Genomic DNA, 12,944 nt, shown 5'->3' with positions numbered 1-12,944 from the left:
TAGGTAGGTAATTTAGTCTTCACTGCTGGATCATAACCCTCTTTAATTTATCAAAATCAGTAACTAGACACAACAGGTCCTGTCAGGTTTAGGTTTCCTGGAAAGAACGGATACACCTATGATTATAGTTAGCCCTTATTATTCTGTAGGAACCTAATCAGATATTTACCCATATCATCTAAGTATGTGTCTATCACAGCTAATTTTATTGAAAGTCTTCATGAAATAATAGAAATTTAATACAAAAGTAACCCACAAAATTGGGGCTATTTTGAGGACAACAGAAACTAAGTTCTAACATTATTAAAAGTTGAAACCTTTTAGGAATATTGAAATTCGTGTTAACAGTATGTAGAGTCCGACACTACGACATTAGAGCACCTTTTATTCCTCATTAATAATCTAGCAGCTAGCAAATTTTATCCATTAGCAAAATTGCATGAAATAACAATATAATACGAATAAACTATACCCACAATCGCGACGATCACTCACCGCTATCTAAATTAACGGGCTACTGTGTCGGCCAAATTAAATTCATGAATCAATTGTCATTGTGACAGCTCATTTGCTAATTCAAAGCGCCCGTTGTGCTCATTGGCTGTTATCGCGATTATATTACGCTGCCCCAAATACCTTCCAGTCACTAATACCCTGGGGTCACTCTTTGACAATGAACTCAAAACGTCAACTGACGTTGACAGAACGAGAGTCATTGCCGTAGGATAGTATTGTCCCACCATTGATGAGAAACGACTATTTTCTCGTAAAAGAAACGTACAACAAAGACCTCATATGGAGTTGCTCCCTGACTATTCACACTACAGAAATCTCTCCACTAGCTTGTATCTGCGACAAAAACTGCCTGAAAGATTGGCAAAGTGATGCTCATTTAATTTCGTGGTGGGAACACTCGCTAACATACCATTCTGTCATCATCCTAGTACACCGTGAGATATAAATAATTGGAACTTGACGTGTGAACGTTTATTAAGCTAGAAAATAGTTGATAAGTAGTCGCTTAAGCGACGACAGAGAGACAAGACAAGTGCCTTAACAAGGCGCATTGTGTATTATCAAGATCGATACGACTATCGATGAAATGGCAATACCAAAGGTTGAAGGAAACTGGGGTACGGTAAATACCAAGGCTGTAGATGCTTTGATATTTGATAGTCCAAAGTCAGAGCAAACATAAGGTGCTAAGTGGAGATGGTTATCGAACAATGCATCGTATCAATAAGACAGCGCAGCGCGAACGCTTCGCCGATAGATATCTCGCGGTACGCCACTTTATTCGGAGATCTGTTTTGATACAAAAATAGCATTGAGATATCACTGTGATTTATCGTGCGAAAATACTTTTTGATTTTAATGAACTATTCGATGATGAGCTCGTGTAAAATTGGCTATCTTATACCGGATATCTACTATGCTAACAAGGAATTAATTTTGTATCGTTATTTTTTGTCATCATCGATAAAAAATGATTACGTGTAAGATACTTAGATATATTTTATTACATTAACTTTCATCTCTTAAATGCAAGAGAAAATAGAAAGGGGATAGACCCGATCAGAAGACAAATATGGGCCCACTGCGTTCATGGCGAATTACAAATCCGATCAATGCGAGATTTTATATTAGAGGTTAGTTTGTTTGGATTGAAGCAATTTTCATGTTTACTCGTGCTAAAATGTAGCGTTCCCATTCAAGCGAGAAGTCACGTTCCTCATATCTTGACTTTACTAATCGCGTTTCCACTAGAGCGCGTGGAAGTCGCGAAAAACCTATGAATGTTATTGCTTGACGCCTACGACGTATTCGCTCGCTCCAGTGGGTGTACATCCTTTCTTAGCAATTTGCTAAAAGATTATACAAAAATAGCGGGATTTAGTGTCACGTCACATAATCGCAAACTTTTTAAGCAACTATTATTTAATTTTACGTTACTTGAGAACTAATTAGGATCTCAGCTGGGCTAAAAATAACAGCTATTCGATGCTTCAAAGTAATTTGTTAATGTTGTCATGCTAGGCCTTCTAGGTCAATATTTCAAGTGCCTGTTTGGTTGCTTTGTCAACCGGTTAATGGTCTATTTTTGGTCGACAGAAATAGTTTGCAACGTGCTCGTCAACAAATCACGAACTTATTTCCGCGACTGCAGCTTTTAAAAATATTTTTTAGCCTATTTTTAGATTAGAGTTTTAAAAACTGTTTAATAAAACAGGTAATAAGGTCCCGTGGTTATTGCAGTATTTAAAATTATCTTAAAATTTAAAGTTAACTGACTATAGGATGTCTATACATAAAATAAAATAATCATGCCATAAAAAATAGTAAAACAAAATATGAAACTTGGTACGAGTATAATCACAATCGTAAATCAAATCGCACACACTCAAATCAGCGAACTCTCAAAAACAAAACAAACGAGAGTCTATGTCATTTCTTTTTTTGACGCTCCACCGATTCTAGATTCGAATCGCATCCGTTCCATTTCTCTCGCACAAAGTCGATCAATCAAGACGTTGGACAGTGCGTAACAGCGGCCGATATCAATTATTTAGCTCCGATATTCGAGTTATGTAACGAGACCTTGGCGCTTGACCCTAATCGTGCACCGGCGGTCAACTGGTATGGTGCAAGGGAAAGGCGACCTCCGATCAGTTTTAAAAATTTTAGCACATGTCATTATAATTAAAATAATAATATCACCATACCATAGATCTTTCAGACGGAATTCTTTTATTAACCATTGTTTTCAGACTTCTGTGATAAATTATTTGAATTTTAAGAGACTTTAATTTCAATGTTATCTTTTGTAAGTAGGTGTACCATGAGTACAATCCGTACGTGACGTAATTTTTACTACTGTACCAGGCATTGCTAGTTTATATTAGTTAGATTAGTTACATGATTTGGTATGCACATTGTAATTAAAAGAAAAATATAATATCAGTATCATACTGCAATGCAATACAATAAAATATTATTTATTTATTAACAAGAGAGAACATAAAAACAAAGCACATTTTCAAATAGTACGAGTATATTTCTCAAACTAACGGAGGAAGAAATTGTAAGTTACGTTTACGGCAATTTTATAGCTTTATAAATTGTTATAATTCGGATGTAAAAGTCTATAAATAAGTAGTTGTTTTCCGCAACACTCACCAATTATATTAGAAAGCGGTCATTGCCAATGCCAATACTTTTAAGCTGAATGAAAGTTGTAATAGCATCCGTAATAAAGAAGTGAGCTACTGTGTAACACTCGAAATATTCACATTTTATTTAAAACCCAAACAATACTAGTAGCATACCAGTATTGTTTGGGTAAAAAATATGTTTAAGTGGTCTGTTGATTATTATATTAATTAAAAGACATTTATCTGCTCGGAAGTGAGATATATCGGGGTTATTATTAAAAATCACGTGCAAAAAATACCTTTGTCTGTCGACATAAAATAATGGTTTACTGACAAGTGGTTGTGTTGATAAAATAAAAAGTTTATTGTCTGTTTCTTATGACTTGGACAGCATTTAACAATGCAGTCAGAAACAATCAACACTGGCGTGCCGCTCGGCCGTAACTCGCGTCATAGTTTACGTGTGGGCCTCGTAAAGCGTCACGAAGGGCTCTCACCTACGGCACCCTCATAACAAATTACCGGGCCTTACGGAAATCGTAAGATATCACCTTGAACAATTGTTCCAGTTACATTGACAAATGATCCGACTGGAGCAAAACAAATAACCTGGTCGTCTATTGAAAGTTTTAGAATTTGACGTCTGGTAATAAATTTTGTTGGAAACGTATTTCCTCATTGTTAGTGAACGGGCGATATGTAAATATTGTTATAGGACAAAAGAAATGCAAAAATATGTTTAAACTCGCGATATAAGTGACGTATGTGAGAGCGGCTTAACTTCCTTGTGTTAGTTAATGTTTGACATAAACAAGTCGCCTACTGCACCGATACGAATCGGCTTTTCCTCGACTGAGTCATTCTAAAAACCTTGCATTTTCTCACGATGTGTGTCGTAAAAAAGTTCCACTTAAAAATCTAAAAAATACGCCCGAAATGTTACGAATAAGTGACTTGCAGATTCGAACGAGATTTCTTTTGTTTCCATTTTTTTCCACTAATTCAATTAGTTTCCGCAATACTTAAGTGCACCTATTTTAAGGTTGACTCAATGGATAGATATAGCTAGAATTCTATAGAACTTTACTGGTGCGTAAATATTCGATTTTTACTTGCATAATAACTAGCATTAGAAATTATAGAAATTGAACAAAAATGTAGGTGTGAAGTGCGATACCATAATGTAGTATAATAGGTACCACATGGCTTGACGAAATGCCATTTATCGCAGATAATAGTGCCTTACTTTCTGTGGCAAACCTAGAACTATAACGTACTTGTAATATTTTTGCAACTTGTTAGCCAATTTATGGGTTTGTGCCGTCACAAAAAATGCGTTACACATTCCGCGATGTAATATTAGATTTTTACTTGCATAATAACTAGCATTGGAACTGATAGATATTGAACAAAAATGTAGGTGTGAAGTGCGATACCATAATGTAGTATAATAGGTACCTACATGGCTTGACGAAACACCATTTATTGCAGATAATAGTGCCTTACTTTTCTGTTGCAAAGCTAGAACTATAAATACTTGTAATATTTTTGCAACTTGTTAGCCAATTTATGGGTTTGTGCGGTCACAAAAATGTGTACACATTCCGCGATGTAACATTGTGAGGTCAATTAATTTAAGGTTGATAATACACAAATGTCAATATAAAACGTCAATAAAAATGTAGGCATAAATAGTTTATTGTAGGAAATTGAGATATCATTGGTTAAACGCATAATTAGAGGTATGTAACATCATAATATCTAACTGGTTCCGTGAGCTGATTTTGCTAGAACTTTTCCAATGACTAGAGGTCAACTTGTTGACCAGTTGTGGTCAGAGATATACCTACACAATAGTCTAATGATTGCCTCTGAAAATAACAGAACATTATTATTATTTGCGTCATTAGAAGAGAAAGGAATATACATAGTTTAGATATGACTGACTCTAATAAAACTAAAAAGCTTTTTAATACCGGTAACAACCTTTCGAACAATATCCCTCAAGTTCTTAAAATGTCATGGCTGTATTACGATTTAAATAAGGCGAAAATGTTTGTTAGATTTTTTTATCATTGATCTCTTTTCAATCTTGCTGAATATAGAATTAAAGTCTCGCAAAAAGCTTTTATTAGTGGCGGAAGAAACTTAATTTTAGCTCCAATGAGACGAAAAGCTTCACAATTAATTGTTGTACTAAAACAACGGTTAGTTTTCACCAAGTACCTTACAATAATTAATTACTTAAGTCTGTAGTAGACAATATTCCATATTTGAACTTAGTTAAGTAAAACATAATACTCGTGAATGTGCCAAAATCTTCGTCTTTCCCTTACAGATGCGTTTGGATTATTAATTTTAGAATCAGTGGAACCGTACAAACAAAGCATGTACGAGTAGGTACTTACGTGTAAAAGAAAACAAGACCAGAAAATAACTAGACCGCCTTAAGCACGTTAACAAACGATTACTTCCATTTCATAATTAATATCAACTGCAGAACGCTCAACGCATTTGAACTAAAGCTATTCATTAAAGGACTTGCAAGAGGTTTCTGCGAGACAGCAATAAGCCGGCTAAAAGGAGAGCTTGAGACGTCCATCTAGTATCTCTGTTACAGTCAAAACTTGTAATCGGTCAAAACCAATTTTGACTGCGTTTATGAGTTCAAGACTCCCCGCAGACTACACACTTTTAGGATAGTTGGGCCCGATTCTAATTTGTTTAGGTAAAGAATTGGCCGGTATAAAATCGGAGTAGTGTGCGCACTTTCATACATGATTTCCATACTGATAAACAGTTTTAACAGTCCGACCCAACTATCGACAAAGTCTGTAGTCTATGCTAAAAGTTATGGGGGGTGAAAGTGGGGATGGGACATGTCAAACATCCCCTTTTTTCCGTCAGGGGTTAAAAATATGAGAAAATTAAAAAGCAACATTACTGTACTAGTACCTGCGAATAGGTGACATGATATATGCACAAATCACATAGACGCTTTAAAATTGTTTTATAACACATTTTTGATGATTTTCTGGCAAAATTTGGTAAAATTTTAAATCAGGCGGAACCACTTTTGACTGATTGTGAGTTTTGGCTGTAACATCTCTATGTCTTATATTGAATTAAAGCATTTGTTCCCTCTGCCACGCTGACTGCAATAAGATCGTTCTGTTCTATTGTTGTAGCAACAGCACGTTTTCCTTGTGTCCGGATGATTCTGTTTGAGAATTAGTCCGGCTACGGATTTAGATGTAGCTGGGAGTAATTCGTTTTGTCTAGATGAAATTAGAGCGAAGATAGTGCGGACGTCTTGCGATGTTTGATACAGCTGTTTTGTTTGTGTTTGTAGCATGGGTTTGTGCATTATGGGAATGAACGGATCTAAACTACATATTTTTATTTGGTGACATATGTCACCGTAAGATTACAATCTAAGTCGCGAGATTGTAAACTATCGAAATATTGTGAACAGGAACATACTGCTTACAATTTCACGCATTATTTTTCGGTAGATCACAATGCAGGAGAATCGATTCGGTGCATTATGGTAATGAACGAGTCTCATATATTTTTAGTGTTTGTAGTGTCTATCTTAAGTGAAAACAGATGAACAGTTGACAGGACAATCAGACTTTTTGTAGCAAAATAGTACTTATAACAATTACAGAAGATGCTTTACCTTTACGTGCCGTCGTCTATCTACTTACATCCATACTTAGCTTAGCTAAATAAAGATCATCATCTTTGTTTGTTTACATAATCATTTATCATTGCCATATGAGATTACTTACAGAGATATGTTAACATTTCAATTACTATTTATAGCCGAAGAAGTGTGCCGCCATGATTGCATACATTCCAAACCATTGAGGTGAAAGTTTGATATTTCAATAACACCCTGTTTTCTAATGCTCAAGATTGTGTATAATTTGGGGCAATTTGCCGGCAACAGACGAACTATTCAAAGCTAGGAATATCTGATGGGGCAAATGAGTTGTTCGCTGGATTAATGGGAACTATTTTACCGATTTTGCACCGGTTGGCACCTAAATCACTTAGAACTAGTTATTTGTGGCAGCCAGTGGCAACTCTTAATAATTCTTGAAGATTTAGTGCTCGTGATATCCTTGATTTATTGCACTAATTTGTATCACTTGGGTGTTGGGTTATTATTGCAGTATTTGTCCAAGAACATTTGGTTGTAAAGCAATTTAATAGCTTTTATAGTGCCGATTATGGCCTTAATTTTCCTGGCTTTGTACGTTATTCTAAATGCTGTTTATGCTGTTTAAATGCTGTTGAAGTTAACTTACGAGTATATAATTGAGTTACCATACTTAGTTAACTTAGCAAATAAAAGGCCTAACTAGAAAGTTAAACTTACACAAAGATTAGAATGAAAGTTGAGCGAGATCGAAATATTTTATTTACGATGATAACACCGTTGTCTACAACCGCACTTTCCGCAATTACACCGCGACTTTTGCTCGTTACGTTATTCGCAGTCTTGGCCGTGACTCGGAATGCATCGGAAAGTTATTGACTTTTGATAATGAAACCAGTTTGTGGTGCTGACCGAGAGAGACCACGACCTCGTTTGGAACCAGATGGGACTACCGCGAAATGTCTCCAAACATGACGCCTTCTATTTACGAGGCATACATAGACGATTCTGATTGAAGTTTGTCACTAAATATTCTCTATTGAGCCGCAATGTACGCCGCATTTATAATAGGGTCGCAGTGACTCACGATCTAACTTAGCATTTGGTAATGCACCGGCTTATTCAGATGACAGCGTCAAGTTTACCGGCGAAATGAGTTTCGCTACTTTTTCTTCTTTGAGGTTTATAAAAACATTGAAGTTACTTTGATGGAAGAGTCGATGTTAACTAATTTGACTGTGTTACATGTTAAGAAAAATTCAATGACACTAAACTGGATCTAAACATAAGATGATATCAATCAACTTGATTGATGTACGAGTATGTTAACTGATATTTTATGGCTCTCTGTATTTATTTGGTGATCAGTTACACATGTCATCATTAAAATAATTCACTATGTGATTAACGACAGGTGGGGTATTATGGTCTCTAATGCTTTAACAATGGCCATTATTTCGAAGTGCATTTGCATCGTGGTAGGTGGTTAGAAAGTCACACATACTCGTAAGTGTAATGACGCAAAGCTTCGTGTCTCATAAATTGTGTCGTCCTATCGGATAACCATCGTCACGTGCGTTGTAATATTTAATGACATTAGAAATATCGCCTAAGTGGGTCCGTATAAAATTGCTTGACGCGGAAAAGCTGCGGTTTAGTGATCACGACAAGTTTCGCAAAGTTACCGTTTGTTTCTGGCAACGGTTCAGTTGGGCAAGACGTTTAGAAATATTTCACCGTTTACGTTTTTTAATTTTCTCTTGTCCTCGAGCCAGCAACAGGTCTGGCGCGTGTCACACGTTTTTTTTATCATTTTTTCAATTGTGTTTGCAAATTATTTGGAGGAAAATGTTGTAATTTGGCCAATCAATATTTGGGCCGGTAAAAATTTAGTCTAAATAATTACGATGCAATAGTGCCTTTTTAGTCTTAAAATGTGCAAATTAAACGAGTGAAATCATAAAGTGAAAATATAATTTGTCAGTGACAATGTCGTGATGTTTTATATTTTTATATAAAAAAATATTGAATCTGACCGAAGAGAGGTTCTTGAATGGATAACTTACATTTGAAGGAATGGCGTGAGAAGTGTGTACCATAAATATACTTATTTTCTATTTTTTATACAGTGGATTTTAATTTTATTACTGAAAATGTATTTTTTCACTTTTTAACAAACATAATAAGTTACACGAGCGTCTCTAATCTTATGTCTAGACAGTCAGAATAAGTTTAAGTCAGAATTAAACACCTGAAATGAATCACTGAAAGTAGTTACTCATGTATTAAATCTATTTCAGGTTTACTACTTTAGAATGCTTACGTATTCTAGATTTACTATAAAAATGTCTTCCCACTTCTTTAGTACATTTACGAGTACTAATGTTTAAATGCCACATCACCTCAACCTTACATAATTCATTTGTTTTAACTACCTCGATTTTATCTCTAAAACCTAGTCTACAAATTTTAATTTCTCACAAAAGCGTGGGAGACTTATTTGCACGTTGTTACATTTAAATGCAATGCTATTTAGTTAAATAGAGTTACATTAGTAATTAATCATTAGTTATTTAAACCATGTTTAGTTGCTACTGTATAATAAATAATAAATAAATAAATAATAAATAAATATCCTTGGACATTTTACACTACGCTTCTAGTCCCAAACTAAGCAAAGCTTACTGTACGTCGTGATAATCACCCACACTTAATTAAAATGATCTAAAATTATTGCATGATCAAATACAATGTATTTACTAATAAATAATCTCATATCGAATCCTTGTTATGAAAACATTCGAGAACAAAAACAATCGATTTATCTACGTGTCGAGAAAAACATCAATGAAGTTTTTTGTTCTTACAACACATCATGTTGGTTTACTTGTGAAACCACAAAAAGCCGGACCACTAGCTTCATTTGTTTACAATTTGCATCCCATCATAGTTGTATAGTTATGTCATATGATGGTATCATTTCCATATTATATTGTGTTACGCAATTTTTCATCGATGCTCAAATCGAATCATCACTTTAATCATGTAACGTAATGTTGATAGGTACTGTGATTTATTCTTACATTAGTGTCACTGTACTTATTCGAATCGTTACTTTCTAAACGTGAATAACGTCGTACGCGCATATAGCGGATGACGATACGCGATCGCGTTATTTAGTTAGTGACAGTTATAATAACGTGTTCCCACCGTAGGAAGGAACTATTGTTCTGTCGCATTCAAAGGCGTCCGGAGTTAATACATATTTCCCTTCCTCCCATCTGATTTGCATGGCCACGTAATTTTCTGTTACGAGGACGTAAAGTTGAGTCCAAATTTGTTTCGCCGTAGTAAACAAGGTGAGCAGAACTACAGCAGCCGTATTTCGTTAATGACAGTGTTGCAGCGATCTCCCGGCTCGCAGTAATTTTCTCTGGACTACAAAATGCTCCGGTTTGGTTGAAAAGGCATTTCTCGCGTAGAATTTCTGTAGCAATAAACTGTTACTTGTTTAACGTGAAGGAAATGAGGGGGTAAAGAGGAGCTTTCTTAAAGTTGGTTAGGTAGCGTTCTTAATAGAGCTGTACCTCCGGCGAGCAATCTAGGACGTCGCTCGAGGCGTCGCCTGTCTACTTAGACTGTTCTTAAGGTGGGATATTAAAAAGGATAAAATAATACTCGGTGTTTAATATCACTCTCCTTCGTTGATAACGATTCTCTGATGCTAGAAAATGGTTTGCCCAAATGACTGGCGGATCTGAGAGCTTTGTACCCTTTGTACACTATAAGTGCAATAAAGTTTTAAAATTGTATTTACCTTAACCCACGTCCTACTTTTAGGGCAATTAGAGTCAAGTGTATTTTACTGTCATAAGTGAAATTTTTTTGGATTATTGATTGGAGGGGGTGATCGGTACAAGTAGAAGTTGGTGTTATCACCATCATTTTTTAGAAGTCCACAGCTGGACATAGCACTGAACACCACAGTAAGCGACTCAGGGTCTTATATTATTACTAGCGGCCGCCCGCGACTTCGTACGCGTGGATCCCATTTTACCCCCTTAGGGGTGGAGTTTCATAAAATCCTTTCTTAGCGGACGCCTACGTCATAACATCTACCTGCATGCCAAATTTCAGCCCGATCCGTCCAGTGGTTTGGGCTGTGCGTTGATAGATCACTACGTCAGTCAGTCAGTCACCTTTCAGTTATATGTATAGATAGTATTGTAATAAAAAGGCATAAACAAAGCCAAATGTTTAACAAAATCAGAGCAGTCCAGCAGTCTCGCTCCAGCTACAAAGGCGGCGCTAACGAGCCGCGCGCCCTTCAGCGAACTTAGACAAATGGATTTAGCACTGATGTCCCTGTTTCCTTTTACCTTGCGTTAATTATGCACTGCCGGGGCATTAACTAAAACGTTCGAAACTTTAAAACAGGTAAAGGCTTGACCATGCTGGCTTCAAGACTGAAGGTAGAAAAAAATACTACTAAAATCTACTAGGTCCTCGAACTGGAAACCACCTAACCAATCACAGAGAGAAATGGTGAATAAATTATGGAATGCACAAACTTAATTTTATTCATGCATCTAAGGATACTTTTTCAGTAAGTACCTAACGATGCAATAAGAGATCAGCGCTAGCTTTCAAACATAAAGAAGACTGGAGCGTAATCATGTTTATTTGTTATGTTTTCAAGTCAATGAAATGTCATAATGTTGCCCTACTTTAGTATTAGATTATTACCCCATGACATGTCTTATTTGTTTTGCATAGTTTTTGAGTTATAAGGGGGCTATAATATAGGTATGATATGCTCCAGCTTGAGATCTTATTAAAGCATACATAGCATTGATTCATGTTTTGTTTGGTCTTATCAGCTTTCAAAGTTATAAGTCACGAAGCAACATAGTGGTCGCACACTCGCAAATATACTAGTTATTGGAGCTGCATTGAGAACCAGACATTTGATAAACCTCGCCCGGGATGGTGAGGCACGGATGGGAAATCAAATTCGATAGTAAAACGTATTGTGTGCGGAGACTCGATGTTCGTTTGCAATACCATTTATTAGGAATGGTTTGATACTGTGTTGAGTGTGCTGGATTGATCCATTATTTTAGTTTATTTGAAAGAAAACAAACACTACTTATTAATTTGTAAAACTAATACAATTTTAATTTCGGACGCGCTCTTGGCACTTGGACTCACCGGGATTTTTTGAGTCTACTAAAAAGATCTAGAACTAGACTTTTGTATCTAAAACTGATACGAGACCTATGGAAATGGGTCAAATATAAACATATCCTTTGAAATTAAAAAAAATGCAAACTAGTTACTAAAAATAAACATAATTAAGGACTGTTTTCTACCTTGATGTCTTTCTGACCAGAACAATCAGTTCCATAGATACCAAAAGGTGGTTAACATTGGTTCATAAGCCTTAACCGTGGACGCGTCTTTACAACAACTAAGAGAAGAGTAGAAAGTTCGCGATGAGCCGGAGATTTTACGCATCAGCGCTCCTGAAGTGGCGAGTTTACGTGTTGAAAAACGAGGATCGAAAGTGAAAATGTGCGTCTTCTCACGTTGTTTCAAAAAACAATGGTACATAGTCTTAAGTGCCGTTTCATAAGGCCTAAAAGCCAGTCAAGGGTTTCAGCTCAAACTAACTTTTTTCATACAATATAATGCGAGTATATTTTATGTATAGTATGTCTGTCCAAGGCTGAGTTGCATCATCTTACTTTAGCTTTAACAAAAATCTGTCAAACTTAATACAAAAAACACCGGTCATTGTCGTAGTTACGGTTAAAGTAAGTTGGTGCAACTCAGCCTAAGTTTTAGCTATGGGCGTTAACGCTAACCAGTTTTGATTTATGAAATGAAAACAAATAGCGGCGAAGATTACACAATAATTCTTACGTCAATTATCGGAAATTTCCTGACTGGACCTCTTGACACTATTCAAACACGGAATCATCTGAAAAGCTCTTTCACTCATTTCCCAAAGAACGTTATTGACTTTCCTTAACAAAAATTTAGCCGTTCAGTCAACCGTGAAAGACCATTTTTAATATTCACCTCGTCTACGATTAAAAGTGCCTACTTCGCAATATTATATT

The 12,944-nt window shown here is 35.9% G+C and overlaps 1 protein-coding gene across 3 annotated transcripts in view; it reads right to left on the bottom strand.

The window, feature by feature from the left end:
• The window catches only part of LOC135073102 (uncharacterized), a 161,889-nt gene that overhangs the window by 85,540 nt on the left and 63,405 nt on the right, over nt 1-12,944 (bottom strand). The gene's annotated exons all lie outside the window — the stretch shown is intronic.

This window comes from Ostrinia nubilalis, chromosome 7 (genome assembly GCF_963855985.1).
Source record: "Ostrinia nubilalis chromosome 7, ilOstNubi1.1, whole genome shotgun sequence".
NCBI classification, from domain to species: Eukaryota; Metazoa; Arthropoda; class Insecta; order Lepidoptera; family Crambidae; genus Ostrinia; species Ostrinia nubilalis.
Note: the sequence above shows the minus strand (reverse complement) of the source record. Positions and strands in the feature narration are given on the sequence as shown.